The sequence below is a fragment of the Ochotona princeps genome, chromosome 2 (assembly GCF_030435755.1).
Source record: "Ochotona princeps isolate mOchPri1 chromosome 2, mOchPri1.hap1, whole genome shotgun sequence".
Classification (NCBI taxonomy): domain Eukaryota; kingdom Metazoa; phylum Chordata; class Mammalia; order Lagomorpha; family Ochotonidae; genus Ochotona; species Ochotona princeps.
Window position 1 is genome coordinate 12,555,685 of NC_080833.1, and position 17,772 is coordinate 12,573,456.

Below are 17,772 nucleotides of genomic sequence, written 5' to 3' on the forward strand. Positions count from 1 at the left end.
AGTGACTCGCTGTCATTCCCGACTTGGCAGCTGCGGTCATCTGGGCCTGAAGGTGGAGGCATATAGCGATTTGAAAGGGAATGGCCCGTTCACTTCTAACTTCACTCTGAGTAGCTTTGAAACACGTGCTCAGCTAGTGAGGACACTCGCCCACGGTGGTGTGAACCGAGAGAAGGGAATTCCTTGGTTGGTTGTGAAGTACTCTGTGCCAGGTGCCCAATTGGTAGACTCCCTTCTGACTAACCTCGTTATAGGTTACAAAATGGAAAGCCGTGCAAAGCGATTTGCCCAGGCTCCCCCAGCAAGTGGAGCCCACTTCTGGCCCAGGCAGGACCCCCTCGCTTTCTTCCATACTAATCGGTAGTATGCAGATTGGGCGTTTTGGAGGATTTTGTCCTTGAATGGAAGCATTGGGAAATCGGCTCATAACCTCTACACGTGAAGGTGGTTTTCTGGTTTCGTCACCACTCTGTCTTCACAGCCCCAGAGGGACCAGGCACCTTGTTTCTGCCAGGGGCCTTGTGAATATAAAATTCATAACGCTGCCTGCGAACCATATGGAATTATTCACTTAAAGATTAGCCTGTGCTGATTTGCTGGATTTTGAGTCCTGCCTGTGGTTGCCTTGACAGGGTCAGACCAGATGATTTTGGGGGGCCTTGTGTGCCCCACAGGCTGCCCGATTGCCATCCCTGCAGAAGAGAACAGGCAGTCTAGAAAAGTCCGTCCTGGTTCCCATACCTTTCCTGAACGCATTCTTTACCATCTGTGTGATGTGCCGCCATTTGTAAATTGACACTAAAGATGCATAGAGTTGTTGGGAGAATTAGAGTGAGTGCATATAAAGCCCGGGTTGGAACAGTTAGGGGAATGTGTTTTTCTAGAAGTGACCCTCCCCCACATCAATTACAGATTTTTTTAAAAAGATCTGTTTATTTTTGTTAGGCAGAAGGAGAGACAGAAAAGGTCTTCCTTCCACTGGTTCACTCCCCAAATGGCCGCAGCGGCAGGAGCTGAGCTGATCTGAAGCCAGGAGACCAGAGCATCTTCTGGGTCTCCTACACAGGTGCAGGGTTCCAAGGCTTTGGGCCGTCTTCCTCTGCTTTCCCAGGCCACAAGCAGGGAGCTGGATGGGAAGTGGAGCAGCTGGGACACAAACTGGTGCCCATATGCAATCCCGATGCTTGCAGGAGAAGAATTAGCCAGCTGAGCCATTGAATCAGGCCAAAGATTTTGTTTGTTAACAGCTTGTTTTGGGAGGGAAGGCTTTAATATCTGGATATGAAACAACTCAGGTTACTTATGAACAGTGTGATATAGTCATGTTGAGTGGGCTCTCCCCTCATCTTCACTGATCTTGTCACTTTGGGTAAGGTCTCTCTCAGCTGTGAAGTTGAGCTAGACATGCACCCAAAGTGGTTAAGAAGACCAAAGGACAGAGGTAGCCACGGCTGCTTAGGTGCTGCCTGGCGCTCAATGCGGATTCAGCAGGGAGGTGTTACTGTTCCATCGGTGACTGGGCCAGTTTCATTTGTAAGTAGGCCCACACATGTGGAATAATTAAGTGAAGCATTTCAGGTGTGACTCCAGGGAAAAATTAAAATATTTCGAACTCTTTCCTATGGAACTTTGATATTTTGAAAAAGATTCATTTTACTTGAGAGAGTTACCAAGGGAGAGGACGAGATAGAACTCTTTGATTTGCTGGTTCCCTCCCCAGAAGGCTGCAGCAGCCAGTGCTGGGCCAGGCCGAAGCCAGGAACTTTGGGTCTCCCATGTGGTGGCAGGGACCCAGTCACTTGAGCTGTCTTCTGCTGCTTTTCGCAAGTTAGGAGCGGGAGCTGAACTGGCAACGGAGCAGCTGGGACATGATCCACTGTCTGTATGGAATGTTGGCATTATAGATGGTATTTTTATAGCTATACTACAATGCCAACCCCAAGAACTTTTTTTAAAAAGATCGATTAATTCAAATGTCACAACAATACCACACATACACATCTTCCATCCAGGGTTCACTCCTCAACACCCCAACTGGACCAGGCCAAAGCCGGGAGCTTGAATTGCATCTAGCCCTTCTGTATAGCTGGCAGGGACCAACGTACTTGGAAGTGGAGCAGCTGGGCCTTGAACTGGTACTCTGTTGTCAGAGACGGTGGCATAAACTGCCGTGCCCTGACTGCCAAGCCCCAAGGTGAACTCTTAAGGAGGAGTGGATTGTAACACAGTGAGGCCGAGTAGCCGAAGCAGGGGCCGCAGTTAGAACACGAGCATCCTGGTGCCTGAGAAAAGGAGAGGTAGTGGGGTCAGGGTTGTGAGATGTGGGAAGAGACTCCTCTTTTTCTTTCTTTCTTTCTTTTCTTTTCTTTTCTCTTCTTTTCTCTTCTTTTTTAAGATTTCTTTATTGGAAAGACAGATCAGATTTATAGAGAGGAGAGACAGAAAGATCTTGCATCCACTGGTTCACTCCCCAAGTTGGCTGCAGTGGTTGGAGCTTTGCCAATCCAAAGACAGGAGCCAGAAACATCTTCTGGGTCTCCCATACAGGTGCAGGGTCCCAGGGCTTTGGGCCATCCTCTACTGCTTTCCCAGGCCACAAGTAATGAGCTGAATGGGAAGTGGAGCAGCTGGGACACACACTGGTCCTTATATGGGATGTCAGCGCTTGCAGGGCAAGGATTTGGCCACTGAGCCATCGCGCCAGGCCCAGGTCCTCTGTCTTGAAGGCAGTTGCATTGCCTTTGACTTTGGTCAAGTGCTCTCCATACCCAGCACCTCTGTCTGATTTGTCGCTTCCACAGCTCCGTGTCCCTAGGCTGGTGGGGAATCAGGTATTTACTGAGCTGCGAGCAGGGCAGTGGGCAAGGAGAGAAGCACAAGGCATTGCACTGCCCAGTCGGGAACTGCTGGCAGGTAGATGGTTTTCGACAGGATTGGTCTGGCAATGTGTTAACTGGACAGCTTGGTAGTAGAGGAAGCTGATAGTATCATGAATGTAAAGAGATGGAAGTCTGAAATGTTAGACTGGAAAATAATGTGTGTTTTTGTTTTGTTTTAAAGAGTTATATATTTAATTTTCTTTACTTGAAAGAGCTACAGGGGGTGGGTAGGGGAGACAGTGAACCTCCATCTGCTGAGTCACTCCCAAATGCCCACTGAAGACAGAACTGGAGCCAGGAGCTTCCTCTGGGCCACCCAGGTGGGTGAAGTGGAGCAGCTAGGGCATGAGCTGGTGCTCATTCGGGACACTGGCACTGCAGGCGGAGGATTAGCCGAATATACCACCACGCCAGCCCTAGAATGTGTATGTTTGAGAAACCTCAAACCTTTCCCCAATTTATGAAATGCAGACAGTAATGTCTGTCTCCTAGGCCAGCACCAGGTTACATGGTAAAAATACCGATAGATGCAATTTTCTGAGTCTTCTCTCCCATGGTTAACTTTGCCTCCTCCCTCATTTCTTAACAAAGATGTTGGACTCTAATGTTTCAAAAACAGATAGTGCTAATGTCATTGCTCAGAATCTGGGCGTAGAGCAGAAGGGGCTGTAGGGCACTTCCTTTGCGGCCCGTGGCCAGTAAGATGTAGTAACTGTACATGTCAAATGGAGGGAGGGAAATCATAGCGAGAGAAAAAAAGGCCGTGATGTTGGCGGCTTTTCCTACGAGGTTGAGTCCAAGAATGATACGGGAGAAGTTGATTGGGGAGGTAGCAGTTTTGAGGGGCCTGCCCCTGTAGTCTGAGTGATGTTGGAGACACTGTTGGGCAGTGAGGGTGTTCCGGACTTCTGCCTCCCAGGGTCTGCATGGCAGGAGGCTGGAGCCAAAGCAGGAAGTCATACCGAGGTGTCCAGATGTGGTTGAGGACCTCTTAATAGGCAGCTTTGAGCCTGTAGCTTAAGCACACAGCCTTTTATTTTGTGTCAACTTGGGGAATAGCACAGGTTACTAGTGTTTGACCTGACAGATGAAGCCCATGGCTCAAAACTCTGCCATCCTCCCTGAGCTCCGGGGCCTGCTGAGTCTCCGCACTTGGCCCCCTTGGTTCCGCATCCACCTCTCTCCCTCTCTCCCTCAACCCTGTTCTTTCTCCCGCTCATATTTTTTTAAAAAAAACTTTCTCTTTGGATGTATTCTTAGTGTTACCACTGCTAGCTATGTGGTAACTTTTTAATTTCATCCAGGGATGTAAATTAATGTCAGTAAATCTTAATAACAAAGTAGTATTAGAAATGTTTAGAAACAGTCAACCAAGTAACATAAACCAGAAAGTACTTTTGTATTTAAACAAGCAGAGGGTGATGTTGAAGTGGTGGTGCCAAAACTGTATTGCAGGAAATTAAAAAAGAGTGAAGAGTATTGCAGTTCATGTGAATGGCTTGTTCTGACAGCTTTGTGTGAATGCGTCAGTAATGTTTGCTCGTTGTGTTTTACTGGATGCTCTGGCTCACCCTCCGTTGGTTTGGAGAACTGGGCTGGGCTGTTTACTTGCCTTGCACGCACTGAATAATTTGTTCTTTTTTTTTCCCTGCAAGGGTGAGTAAGTCACACATTTTCTGCTAATGAGAATAAAAGGCTTAGTATCCTGTGACCGCAGGAGGCTTAATAGTTCTCGTCTCTGCAGAATGGATGCTCTTCACTTGGGTTTAACACTCCGGATTGGATCAAGATTGTCTTTTGTCTGTTTCCTGGGGGAAATAATGATTTTAAGAGACGGCAAAACTCAACTGGGAGACTTCCTTAAGCAGCCTCCCTGTGGTCTGAGCTTCTAGGCCTGTGGAACTTGGAGGCCTGTCACCGCCCTTGGGTCTGCTGTCGCCTGCGCCGGCAGGCTGTGATGGTCTGTGGGACAGTGTGAGGGCAGGTTCACCACAGGCTCTGTGTGCAGAATCGGATTCTAGTGATCAGACACGAGCCTGGGAATCCCTGATGTGACTGGGGAGACTTTGCAGTTGGCTCTGTCCACTTTCCCTCCTTTTTGCTGCCATTGTGAGATTAGAATGAGAAATATGTAACATTATGGAACCCCCTCCAGGGGACAGATCCTAAGTGCTTGGGCCATACTCTGATCTGCTACCTTCCCCGGCCTGTTAGCAAGCGGCAGAGCAGCCAGGACTCAAGCCCGTGCTTGGCTGTGGAAGGCTGGGGAATGGAAGGCGGGGGTTTGCAAGCTCCACGCTGCAGGCCCCTCATGATTAAAAAAAAAAAGCCTGCTTTGTTGTGATACACTTCACATACCACAGCTTCTTGTGTTGAAGGGTGTAGATTTAGTGTGTTGACCGAGCTGTGAACCAGCATTATATTCTAATTTTAGTTCAGTCCCCCCATCCAAAGAAGTGCCAGACACTATCTCTCCCGTTCCTGAACCCCCACCCCCAAGCAACCACTAATCCACTTTCTGTCTGTGGAATCTCCTATTCTGTGCTATGCACATAAATGAAATCATACGATGGCTCATCTGGCGTGTCTGGCTTCTTTCAGGTAAGGTTGTAAGGTTCGTCTGGGTGGTGTCAGCACTGCATTTTTGTTGCAAGTACTATTCTGTGGTGTGACTGGCCTGCTTGTTTGTGTGTCAGTGGGTGTATAGATGGTTCACACTTTGGACTGTTAGGAATAGTGCTGCTGTGGCTGTGATCCAATGTGCAAGTTTCAGGATGGACACATTTTCAGTTTCCTTGATTTGTGCATAAGAGGGAAGTTGTTGGGTTGCGTGGCACCTCACATGTGTAGCATTTGAGGACCTGTGTTGAGTGTTAGGTGAGGAGTGGCGTGGTCAGATTCCCGGTTTCAGCAGAGTGAGATGTGGACGGGAATGACTCGAAGAGATGAAGGCAGGCAGGTGGTTTAGCGCATTACTACAAAATCGTGCCCGAAGTGAGGTGATGAGAGGAGGGAAGGCAGAGCCAGGGTCAGGCGATCCCAGGCCCACGCAGACGGGAATCCTGTACCTGTGACAGATGGGAGAGGCAGGAGCGGGACCCAACCATTCCGCGATTTCTTCACGGTTAGCTTATCTGAAGCTAGGTCTGTGGTTAGATGCGGTGCAGAGAACAGAGGTGGAAGTGACTGACTTACTGTGCATTCATCTGTGGAAAGGAAAGATGTAGCCTCAGTGATTCCCTTGCTAATCAAGTAGGCAAGTAGGGGAGGGTGTGGGTCTCCTACACACATGGCACACTCCATCCGTTATTGGAGTGCCTGGGTTCCAGTCCTGACCCCACTTCTTTTTAGAGATTTATTTATTTTTATGGCAAAGTCAGATACACAGAGAGGAAGAGAGAGAGGAAATCTTCCGTCTGCAATAGCTGGAGCTGAGCCAATCTGAAGCCAGGAGCCCAGAGCCTCTTTCAGGTCGCCCATGTGGTTGCAGTGTCGCAGGGTTTTGGGCTGTCCTTGACTGCTTTCCCAGGCCACAAGAAGGGAGCTGGATAGGAAGCGGGGCCACTGGGGTGAGAACCGGTATTCATATGGTATCCCGGAGTGTTCAAGGCGAGGACTTCAGTCGCTAGGCTGCTGCGCCAGGCTCCGTGGCCCCACCTCTAATTCAAGCTTCCTGCTAACGTACACATAGTTGAGTTCCTGCCACCTACATGAAAGCTCTAGATCGAGTTCTAAGCATCTGGTTTTGACTTGGGGAAGTGAACTGCAGGTGGAAGATCTCAGCTGCCTGCCTTGCAAATAAATAAGTAGAAAATGAAAAACAATGAAAAGAAAAGGGTTGGGGAAGTGAGTGACAGGGAATGCCTTTGCAGTCTTAGAATTAAGCAGCGCGTGCTGGCAAAGTGGGCCTAGTGGGGTAAAGCCTTCCGACCTGCATGGGTACCAGTTTGCGTCGCGGCTGTGCCACGTCCCACCCATTTCCCTGCTAATGACCTGGGTGGGAAAAGCAGCAGAGGACTGCCCAAGTTGTTGGGTCCCGCCACCCTCGGGGGAGACCTGAGAAAAGCTCCTGGCTCCTGGTTTTGGGCTGACCCAGTCCTGGCCATTGCTGTCCTCTGTTGCACTGACTTCCAGGTAGCTAAATAAATCTTAAAAAAAAAAAAAAGTCTAATGAATTCAAATAGCTAAATTGATTGCTTAAAGCCACTTTAATGTTAAAGAATATTTTACTGTAAGAGGCTCTTGAGTAAAGTTATGGTTAAAAGGAAAAAAAAAACCTAAATGATTGTTTCTGTTTAAGTGTCAGTTCATCTGATAACTGTGGGTTACCACAGGCCTTGGGGCTCCCCGGCTGTGGCCTTCTGGTGGCCTGTGTTTGCAGACTGATGCTTCCATTTGTGGGTCAGTATCACTTGGCTCAGCTGAAATACCAAGGTTTGGAGTTTGTGTTTTGGTTTGGGTTTCAGATTAGGGCATGTTAATTGTGGGATTGGTAGCCATAATGTGTTTGTTTTACATGTTTCTGTTCCATTGTGGTGGCAATGTGACCGGACCTTGGGCTCCTGCTGGAGTTGTTTTCTGGCAATGTTCTAGAACGGAGCGAGGCACTGTGCGGACGGTGAACACATTTACATTTCTGTCCTGGCACAGGTCTCAGGCTTGCCTCGAATGTGGCCTGAAGCCGTTTATTAGTAAATATGCCGAATTGCTTTCTTTGGCAACTTTATTTTAGTATTGACTCCAAGTAAAAACACAAATATTTACTTATAAAAGTTGTCTGGTGTGCTAATATTTTCACTATGGCCGTTGACCCACTGGTGAAATGTTAGGGCATTGCTAGATTGGCTCCTGTTTATTTAAAGGCAGAGAGGAAAAGCGAGTAAGCAAACATTAATTGAAGAGCTGTTAATGTGCCACTGTGTTTGGTTCACTAATACACTATCCCTTTTACGTTCCTCACCGACCAGTAAGGAAGTTTGTATCATATCTGTTTTTCCAGCAAGAAAAATTAATCTTCCAAGAAATTTCTAGAAATTGAGAAACTGGTTTTTAAATGAAAATGTGAACAATCTAAAGTAGCTGAAACAATTTTTAAAAGAATTAAGTTGGAGCTGCATTGCTTCTTTCAAGACTGGCTACCAGGCAGCGTAGCTTTGGAAGCTTTGGAAGGCAGCCTCCGGCAGCAAGGTGGGACAGCTTTGTGACTCAAGGGTCAGAAAAGATGATTTTGCTCTTTAAAAGCTACCGTTAGGAGGACATATGGCAAACCATGGATGGGGAGAAAATAGTTTCAATACCATATCTGATAAAAGACTTGTTTCCAGACTATATTAAAGAACAGTAGGCATTGTGGTACAGCAGGGAGAGCTGCTGCTGTTGCACCTGTATCCCGTGTCAGAGTGCCAGTTCAGGGCCCAGCTGCTCTGCTTCCGGTCCAGCTTCCTGCTGATGCACCTGGGAGGCAGCAGGTGCCGGCTTAAGTGCTTGGGGGGGGACTCAGATGGAGTTTTTGGTTCCTGGCTTTCCCCTGGACCAGCCCTGGCTGTTGCAAGCATTTCATGAGTGAGCCATGTAATGGAAGATCTCTATCTCTCCTCTTGCTCTGCCTTTCAAGTGGATGAAAATAATATTTAGAAAGCGTTAAAAATGTGTCCGGCACATTAGCCTGTAAGTGCCAACATCCTAAATGGGCGGCGGTTTGTATCCCGGCGGCTCCACTTCGAATCCAGCTCTGCTTGTGGCCTAGGAAGGCAGCAGAGGATGGCTAGAAGAAGCCTGTCCACGTGGGAGGCTGGGAAGAAGCTCCTAGCTCCTGGCTTCAGATCAGTTCAGCTTGGGTTGTTGTGACTTCTGTCTCTCTCTCTCTCCTTCCTACTCTATAAATTCTGCTTTTCAAATAAAAATAAATATTTCTTAAGAAGAACTGAAGAAGATGCTCATGGAGAACTTGTTTGAGGGCCTGGTGTGATAGCGTAGCAGTTAAAGTCCTTGCCTTGAACGTGCCAGAATCCCATGTGGTCACTGGTTCTAATCCCGGTGGCCCTGCTTCCCATCCAGCTCCCTGCTTGTGGCCTTGGAAAGCAGTCAAGGACAACCCAAGGCCTTGGGACTCTGCACCCGCGTGGGAGACCCGGAAGAGGCTCCTGGCTTTGGATTGGCTCAGCTCCGGCCGCTGTGGTCACTTGGGGAGTGAACCATTGGATGGAAGATCTTCCTCTCTGTCTCTTCTCCTCTCTGTATACCCGCCTTTCGAGTAAAAATAAATAAATTTTTTTTAAAGGAGACTTTGTTTGAAATGACTTAGAAGAAAAATGTGAAAAGATGCTTCATGTCAGTGGCCATTAGGGAAATGCAAGTCCTGAGATGTGCGTTCACGTCCCTGAAGGAAGTGACCACTCAGTGCCTGGCACTGAGACAGAGCAGCAGCTACTGCTGGAGGACTGCAGGATGGTAGAACCACTCAGGAAAACTGACAGTCTCTGACACAGTGAAGCGTACATGAGTTGGTGTGGGGCTGGAATTGTGGGGCAGTGAGCTGACAGCTGTCCTCAGCTAGGCCAGCAGGCCACGTGTGCCCTGGTTCAAGTTATGGCTGCTGCGTTTCTGATCTGCCTTCCTGCTGATGTGCCTGGGAAGGCAGGGAGATGGGCCAAGTGCCTGGACCCCCCGCAGGCATGTGGGACGTGAGGATGCAGCTTTAGGCTGCTGGCTGGATGTGGTCAGTTGGAGAGTGGACCAGTGAATGGAAGAGCTCTCAGCCCTTTTCTGTCTCTGTCTTTCTAACGTCCTTGCCAACAGATAATAAATACATGTTTTAAAAACAACAGCATAAGTTAAACATGCATTCTAGCCATTCCAGTATTCAAGAGAAATGAGAGTGGGTCCATAGGAAAGCTTATTCCTAGCAGCTTCATGCACAGTACCCCTCTACTGGGGACAACAGTGATGTCCGTTGACTGGTGTGCAGTGTCCCCTCTGCCAGATGGTAGATACGAAAATGAACAATGACGTGAAGACAAAGAAGATCGAGTATTGGTGAAGATACAAAGCAATTGCTATACAAACACCTGCTTATGGATGAATTTTTTTCTTTTTTAAGATTTATTGATTTGAAAGGCAGGATAAGAGAGATCTTCCGTCCTTTGGTTCACTCCCCAAATGACTGTAACAGCCAGGGCTGGGTTAGGGTGAAACCAGGAGCCAAGAGCTTCATCTGGTCTCCCACAGAAGTGCAGGAGCCCAACCACCTGGGCCATCTTCCTCTGCTTTTCCAGGCACATTAGCAGGGCCTGGGTTGGAAATGGAGCTGCTGGATGCAGGCCTCAAAGGTGGCGGCTTTGCCTGCTGTACCATAACGCCCAGCCCCAGTTCAGTCACTTTTGAAAACTGGCAGCATCTGCTAAATCAGAGAGTGCCCTGTTATTCAGGGCTTCCATGCCTAAATATGTAACCAACAGAACTGCTTGCATGTGTTCACCAAATGATTTCTGTGAGAACATTCCAAGGGCACTCCCGTGACAGTACTGCCCAGATGCCTGTCAGCAGAATGGGCAAGCAGGCTGTGATGTATTCAGGCAATGGAATACTATGCAGCAATTAGAAGTAGTGAAGCAAACTGCAGCTGTTCACAACAGTGTTGGACAAAGTACTTCCATTTAATAAAGCTGAAAACAGGCAAGGCGACCGAATGTTGTTAGAAATCAGAATACGTTTGGATGGAGAGCTTTGCCCAAGGACCCAGGGCATTGGTGCTCTGCTTCTTGCTGTGGTTGCTGGCACGTGGATGTGTTTAGTCTGAAAATTCAGAGCAGTACTCTGGGTTGTGTACCTTTATGTCGGCAGGTGGTACTTCGAATAAAAGTTGTAAAAGGCATGTGCCGTCACACAAAGGTATTCTGTTGCAAAGGGAGAAAGGCAAGCTGTAGAGGATCTTGTTTGATTCCTGATCCCATTGATGCAAACACAATAATACACGATAAACTGAATCTGTATTATCCCTAAGGAATAATAGTGCTTGGTGGGGAGGATGATTAGCACTGCTGTTTTTATAATTCAAGAAAATACACAGATGGGAACTGTTTCTGTTCCAAAAAGTTACTTCTTGAGTTCATTCAGTTCCCGCTGGATAAAGATTATGAACAATCCTAAATAAGTCAGCCTAGTTTTGTGATTGAGCAGATTAGCAAGGTAGAAGATTTTTACCAGCTGTGAGAATACGCTGATATCCATGAATGAAGTCTCTTCCTGCTTTACAGGCGAACGGGATTTGCCCTCGGTGGGATCTGGGGTCCCACTGCTCAGTCTGTTACCTCTCAAAGTCAGACTGGCGAGGTAACAGCGCATTCATGCTGACGGGAGCCTGAGGGGTTGATTTGGTCCAGTGTTTTTCTGATGTCGTCCAGAGCACCCAAGGTGTGACCCTGGGTAGAGACAGGTACAAAGGGAGGGCCAGAAGTAGGGAAGGCTGAGCTGGAGGTTTCTAGGCAGGTCTTCCTCCCCCAAGAGAGCAGCCCCACTTTGATCTGTCGGGTGTGTCTATTTTCTGTGTAGAATTTTATTTGGAAGATAGCATCTCATCACTTTGGGGAAGGAAAACAGCCGATAATCGTTTTGGGTTAAAAAATGGATCCTGAGGAGTGGGGCTTGCTCCCCGGTGGTCCATGCATTGGGTGGGACCTGCTTCTTTCTGAGACCTAGATAGTGGACAGTACAGTCCATGAGACTGCTGTTCTACTGCTCTTCTGGTCCCAGCTGATACTCCTGAACTTCTCCAGCTGCTGGGGTCCCACACTCTGGCATGCACACATATACCATCTCTGTTCCCACCCTCCACCGCTGACCTGTAACTTAGCTTGCAGCCTGGCTTAAGAGACCATTTTTACTGAGTGTGTCTGGTTTCTGTTTTAGCCCTTGTGGTTATACCAGAAACCATCCCTGACCTAGAGCTGTTGGGGCAGGCTTTGGATGTAGCCGTCAAGACATGCTTGGGCATAGTAGAGCCCCTTGTTTTGAATCCTGGCTCTGCTCCTAATCCCAGCTTCCTGCTGGTATGCACCTGGCAGCAGGCAACGATGGCTCACGTGGCAGAGTCCGGTTGAGTTCCTGGCTCTTGACTTCCACCTGGCCCAGCCTAATTAGTGTGAGCATCTGGGGAGTGAACTGGTTGGATGGGGGCTCTGTATTGCTTGTGTCTCTGTCTCTTAAACAGACTTGATTCTTTTGGAGTCGTATGACTTGAGGGAGGTCTTCCAGCCCCTATGTTTGGAATGTGCTCACGTAGAGACCTAGAGCTTGCAGGGACCCTCTGGGGCGTGGGCGGGCTCCTAGTAGAACCAGGCTTCTGATTGGGTTCTGCAAGCATGTCCCTTGGTTATGCTGTGAGCTTTCCACGGAAAGCTTTTCTGGAAGAAGAAAGGTTTTTCCTGAAGGGGAGGGAGGGAGTTGTGAAGACGCTGATCTGGCTAAAGGTCTCTCTTTCCCTGGAGTGGCCACTGTGAGTCCTTTAGCTGGAGGAGCCAGTGTGGAACCGAGGGAGCCTGGGGTTTGCCTTGGAGCCTTTGTGCTTCTGGCACTTGGCACCCTCATCCCTGGGGAGTTTTAAAGAGGCCTGGGATGAGGTCATGAACACCAAAGCACTTTGTAAACCCTAAACCAGTGATTCTCAGCTGGGGCTGATCTCCACAGCCCCCCCCCCCAACACACACATATCTGGTCTGTGAAGGTGTGTGGTTCTCTCATATTGAGCTGGCAGGGTGTGGGGGTGCCGCCGCCATCTAACGGGTTAGACTAGGCACGCACGATGCACAGAGCAGTGTTCCTAGCTGACTGCTTGATCCCCAAAGGGTGCTTGTGCAACCCATCTTTAGACAAGTGGGACTGCCCAAACTTGTGACTAAGCACAACCCTCACTAACAGCACGGGGCCATCTGTGCTGTCTGTCAGCAGTGGGAAGCAAAACACAGAAGAAAGGCAAAAGGGGAAAAGAGGACTATTTGAATGACTTTAAACAATGCAGAACCCATAATTCTTAGGTTAAAAAGAAATGCATGTTTGTAAAAAAAGGAAAGGATCAGAAATGAACTGTTCATCAAGTGAAGGGCCATTGGAATATTGATGCTGTTAGCAATTAACAATTTGTCGTTTTTAAAAGTGAGAAGGTTAGTTTAATGTACTTTTTAGACAACATGAAATGAACAAAATAAAGGATAAATAAGTGCAAAGCAGAAAAGCTCTCCAGCTGTCAGCAGCTGCCTGGGTTTCCTTGTACCTAAGCAAGTGTTACACTGCCAAGAGAAAAGCGGCCAATAGCTGGTGGGCATTCTGGGCCTAGTTAATGCCAAACTTACGTTAACTATACCAGTGTGCCAGCACAGTTGCCTATTTTAGTTTTTTTTTTTTTTTTTTTGGAATGTAGGTGGGGAAGATAGGGAACTCCAGGCCGGGACATGCCACCCTGGCACCCGGGCGAGGCCAGGGAGGGGGCGCTACAGATTGCCTGGTGAAAGGGGTCTGGGGACGTGTTGGAGTGGGAGCGTCTGAGGGCATGTTTGACAGGGGAGGAATGACTTCTGTGGGCTTCAGCGGACCAGGCCACTGCACTTACAGGTAGGCAAGGGAGCTGAGACGGAGAGGGCGTGTCTGGGTCAGACAGAGGCATCCGCCCATGTGGGAGACCTGAGCCGGGCCAGGCAGCATGCCTGACTGGGCTAGACAGCTGTACCCAGCTACAAGTGTCAGGGCACAGTGTGGGTCACGTCCGGCTGGACCTCAGCATCTACCAGAACATGAATGAACTGGATCTGGGTGCAGATTCCTTAGGGGACTTGGGCTTGCTGCTGTGGAACTGCAGCACCCTCCAGTTTGTGCGGAGAGCTGGAGTGGTGATGGGCTGAGTCACGCTGGACCACGGAACTCACCTGACATCTGTGGGATGTGGGAGCCGGGGCTGGGAGGAGGCTGGGCTAGGCCAGGCTGCAGCACCTGCTAGCACGAGGAAAGGACAGGACTGAGGGCAGACCATGCCAAGCAGGGCTGTGGCACACGTGAGGTCAGTGGGCCTGGTATGGGAACTTGGGGAACTCCCCTGCTAGGCTACAGTTCCTGCTGGGGAGCGTAAGAGCCTTGTCCCCGTGTGGGATAGAGATTGCTTGCAGGTAGCGAATTAGCCAGTTAGGCCATCGCACCTTCCCCTAAATCAAACTCTTGACCGATGGGAAGGTGACCTGGAGGTCAGCTATTGTAGTGGATAAACTGAGGGACAGGGCAGGCTGCAGGCGGATGAAGGCTGGTTTCTCCAAGATGCTTCTCTTAGGTATCATCAGGTGCAATGTTTAAACCACCAGATGAATAGCAGCCAGTGTGTTTGGGAGGAGTTCTATTTCACTGCTTTTACTTCAGTTTTTTCCTTGTTTAAATCCCACCCAAACCGTGACTAGGATGGGGTGAATACATCTGATCATTTGCAACTGTCGTACGGCTCTGACATAATGGTTGACAGGTTTGTACTTACCTTACTTTGACAAATGTTTTTGAGTTACAGCAAATGTTTGATTGTCTGTCAGAACCTGCACATATAAACCACTCCAAATTCCTGTTGGATAGATTTTTAAATGATTAAATGAGGCAACATAATTCACCTTTTACTAGGAAGGTAGTTCTAAGAAAGCTGCAGTTTCTTGGCAACGTTTCAGATGACTACATTGAAACCCATTAGTTGTAGAATTCTTTAAGCCACGTTGGAGTAGTCCTGTTGTCTCAGACCCTGAGCTTGTGAGCTCATAAATACCCCATTGTGATTACAAGTCAGAATATACTACTGCCCCCAGCATGTATTTTGTCTCGGGGCTGCAGTAAAAGCTCTTCTTCTCACGTATTCCCACGAGACTTGGTCTGTGGACCATTGAAAAGTCACAAGTGAATTTTTTTTTCCTTTAATTCCAGCTGCAACCTGAAATTTGTGTTCCATAATTTCTACTCTAGGATATGTTTTTTCCCCCTTCATTTAGTTTATGAAAATTGAATTCCTGGTTTCTTAAAGGTGCTTTGGAGAGGTTTGTAACAGGGCTTGGTGGAGTGCTGAGGTCTTCAGGGAGGCCGGCGGCAGACACTGGCACACGGGCTCGGCCCCCGCCTCCGGCTCACAGGTGGCCAGGGAAAGCTGCGTGCTCACAGACAGCAAGCTCTTGGCAGGCACTGATGTGGGGTGTTCCTGTGCATGCACGGTATCTTAAATGCAAGAAAACTGACAGACTTGAAAATTATTTGACCCCCTTTCCCAGCTCCATTTCTCTTTGTCGGTGAGCCTTGGCATCCTGTGGCTGGAGTCCTCACCAGGGTGGCTCCTTCCACTCCCGAGAGGCTCCTGGTCGTGGCCTTGTTGAAACCTGTACTGCCTGCATTTGCTGTTCTCTCTTTCGGTCTGCCTCGCGTGGGATCCTGGAGAGGTTGGGGATGGCTTTGAGGAGAGGCCAAAGTATGCAAGGCAGCCTTTCCAGCCCTAGTCAGGTCTGTCCCGTCTTGTGGGCCACAGCTAAAGCTTCCTCCCAGCTGGTATGGCCCTCTGATGGATGGCATCCCGATTCAATTTTCCAGTTGCGTTTAGGCTGGCTACCCTTTTCTGCCACCTTATCACACGCCAATTTATTGCCAGAGACAAGTCCATTTCTCTGCCACCTTCCCTTCCCATTGCTTCTCTATCCTCCCTGGGTGGTTTGCTCTGGAGCCTACCCCTGCCTGTCATTGCACCCACTCCTCGGTGATCAGATGCCTCCAACAACAGAGAGGAAACAGAAGTACAGGAACTTACAATTCCCCAAGGCTTTGTGTAGTCCTGGCATGCAGCAGGAGCTAGTGTTGTGTAATGAAGGAGGTGCCCACCCGCCGTGCTGTCCAGTGAGCCTGGATGGTGGTCGGTCTTGTGTACCAGTGAGCTGGGCAGCAGGGCCTGGAAGGAGTGGATTCTGGCCTCAGGTGTGTCTTGAGACAGGGCCCTCACCGTTTTTTGTCCCCTGGCGGGTTCATCTGCAGGAGGGAGTACATGGGTAGAGAGCTGAGGATGTGGTGTGCTGGAGCCTGAGTGTCCTGGGATGCCACTGAGTTTACTGTTGTGAGACAATGTAGATGTTTTTATGAGTCAGGTCCTGTTTCAGACTGATTGGCAGAATGTAGCCTCACGTGGTTCTTTCTGTGGTGTGCAGGTAGAAGTCTCAGCGTTTTCCCAGACAGCCTTTCCCCTTAGCCCCCGCACTCATACCCAGCTATGCGTCCACTCGCTTACCTAGTGTTGCATCCTGTAAGTTCTGCCAGCAAAATGTTTCCTTCTGTCCAGGCAGTCCCCCAACACCTCAATCAGATGGCTCTTCCCAAAGCATGGAAGTATTCTTAAATCCTCTTGAGAGAAGCCCCCTGCCTCCCAAGAGATGTGCTGTGTGGCTGCCCTGGCCCAGCCCCTGGAGCTCCTTACAGAATGGTTCGGCCTCCTTTGTGTTGTCCTCCTGGGCATGCCTCGGGCTTCAGCCAGACAGGGCCACTCCAGGTCCCAGTCCTGCCCTGTTTCTCTGCCACTGCACAGTTTGTTCCCTGTGCTGTGCTGGTAAAAATCAGGCCTTCCGAAGCTGCTCCAGTGCTGCCACCTGCAAGCAGCCTTCAGGCACGTTGCCTTGGCAGCAGGTGTGTGTCTGCTTGCCTTCCATGGGCCTGCACAGTCCCTCCCGGGGTGCAGGCTGCGCTCTGTGTCCTGGGAGCCCCATTTCTTCTTCTTTTTTTTTTAACACCTTTATTGGCTTTAAAAACATAAGACTTCTTGTACAATAAAGCATAAGCATGTTTCATCTACAAAGTCAGAATATCTTCCTCATAGAACACGCAGGAAGAAAGGAAAAACACACACATGGCAAAGTAGTCACAGATTACCTCTAAAATAATTAAGACTTTCGGCCAGAAAAATTAATCTTTTGAAAACAAAAGTATAACAATAACAAAAAGCCATATTTCACACCTGGTACTAACAGTAAACATTCATAGTACAAAATTATCTGTTAAAATCAAAGTCCTATATATTGAAAGTATTAATATCATCAAAATACCCATCATACTTAAAGCAATTTACAAGCTTATTGCAATCTCAAAATACCAAAGACTTTTTTTTCCTCATATCTAGAACATTTTTTTTAACTAATTTTTCGGATTGACATAATTTCACAACAGCCACATCAATCACAGCATGAATAACAACAGCAACAACGTCAACAACAAATTGTAGCATCTTGATTAAGTAATGTGCCACTGAGTAGGCAGCACATGCTTAACTAAGAGGAAACACAGAAGTCTCTTAGGAACTATGTTGCCATTGCATACTCCATGGGCACTTGATGAACTCCACTAGAGAAAAGAAATTATTTGGGAGCCAACAAACCAACATAAAAACATCAAAACATCTGAGACACAGCCAAAACAGCCAACAGACGCTCAAAAAAACAGTATAGATTGGACTATTGGAGTTACCCTTTCCGTGTTGGCTTCCTTATATGAGAGAGAATATATGGTATTTATTCTTTTGTGATTGACTCATTTCACTGAGCATAATGGTTTCTAGTGGGACCACCTAGTTTTAAATAGAATAATATCGTTCTTCTTGACAGCTGAATAATATTCCATTGAGTAGATGTACCACAGTTTTTTTAACCATTCTTCCTTAGACGCACATCTGGTTTGTTTCCATGTCATTGCTATTGTAGATTGTGCTGCTGTAAATATAGGATTACAGATTCCCTTCTCATATGCAGATTTTACTTCTGTTGGGTATATTCCTAAGAGCGGGATTGCTGGGTCATATGGCTGGTTTATTTGCAATTTTCCAAGCATTCTCCATATGGATTTCCACAATGATTGTACT

The 17,772-nt window shown here is 48.2% G+C and overlaps 1 protein-coding gene across 1 annotated transcript in view; it reads left to right on the top strand.

Moving 5' to 3' along the window:
• MICOS10 (mitochondrial contact site and cristae organizing system subunit 10) overlaps positions 1 to 17,772 on the top strand; it is a 36,895-nt gene that overhangs the window by 602 nt on the left and 18,521 nt on the right. The window lies entirely within an intron of this gene.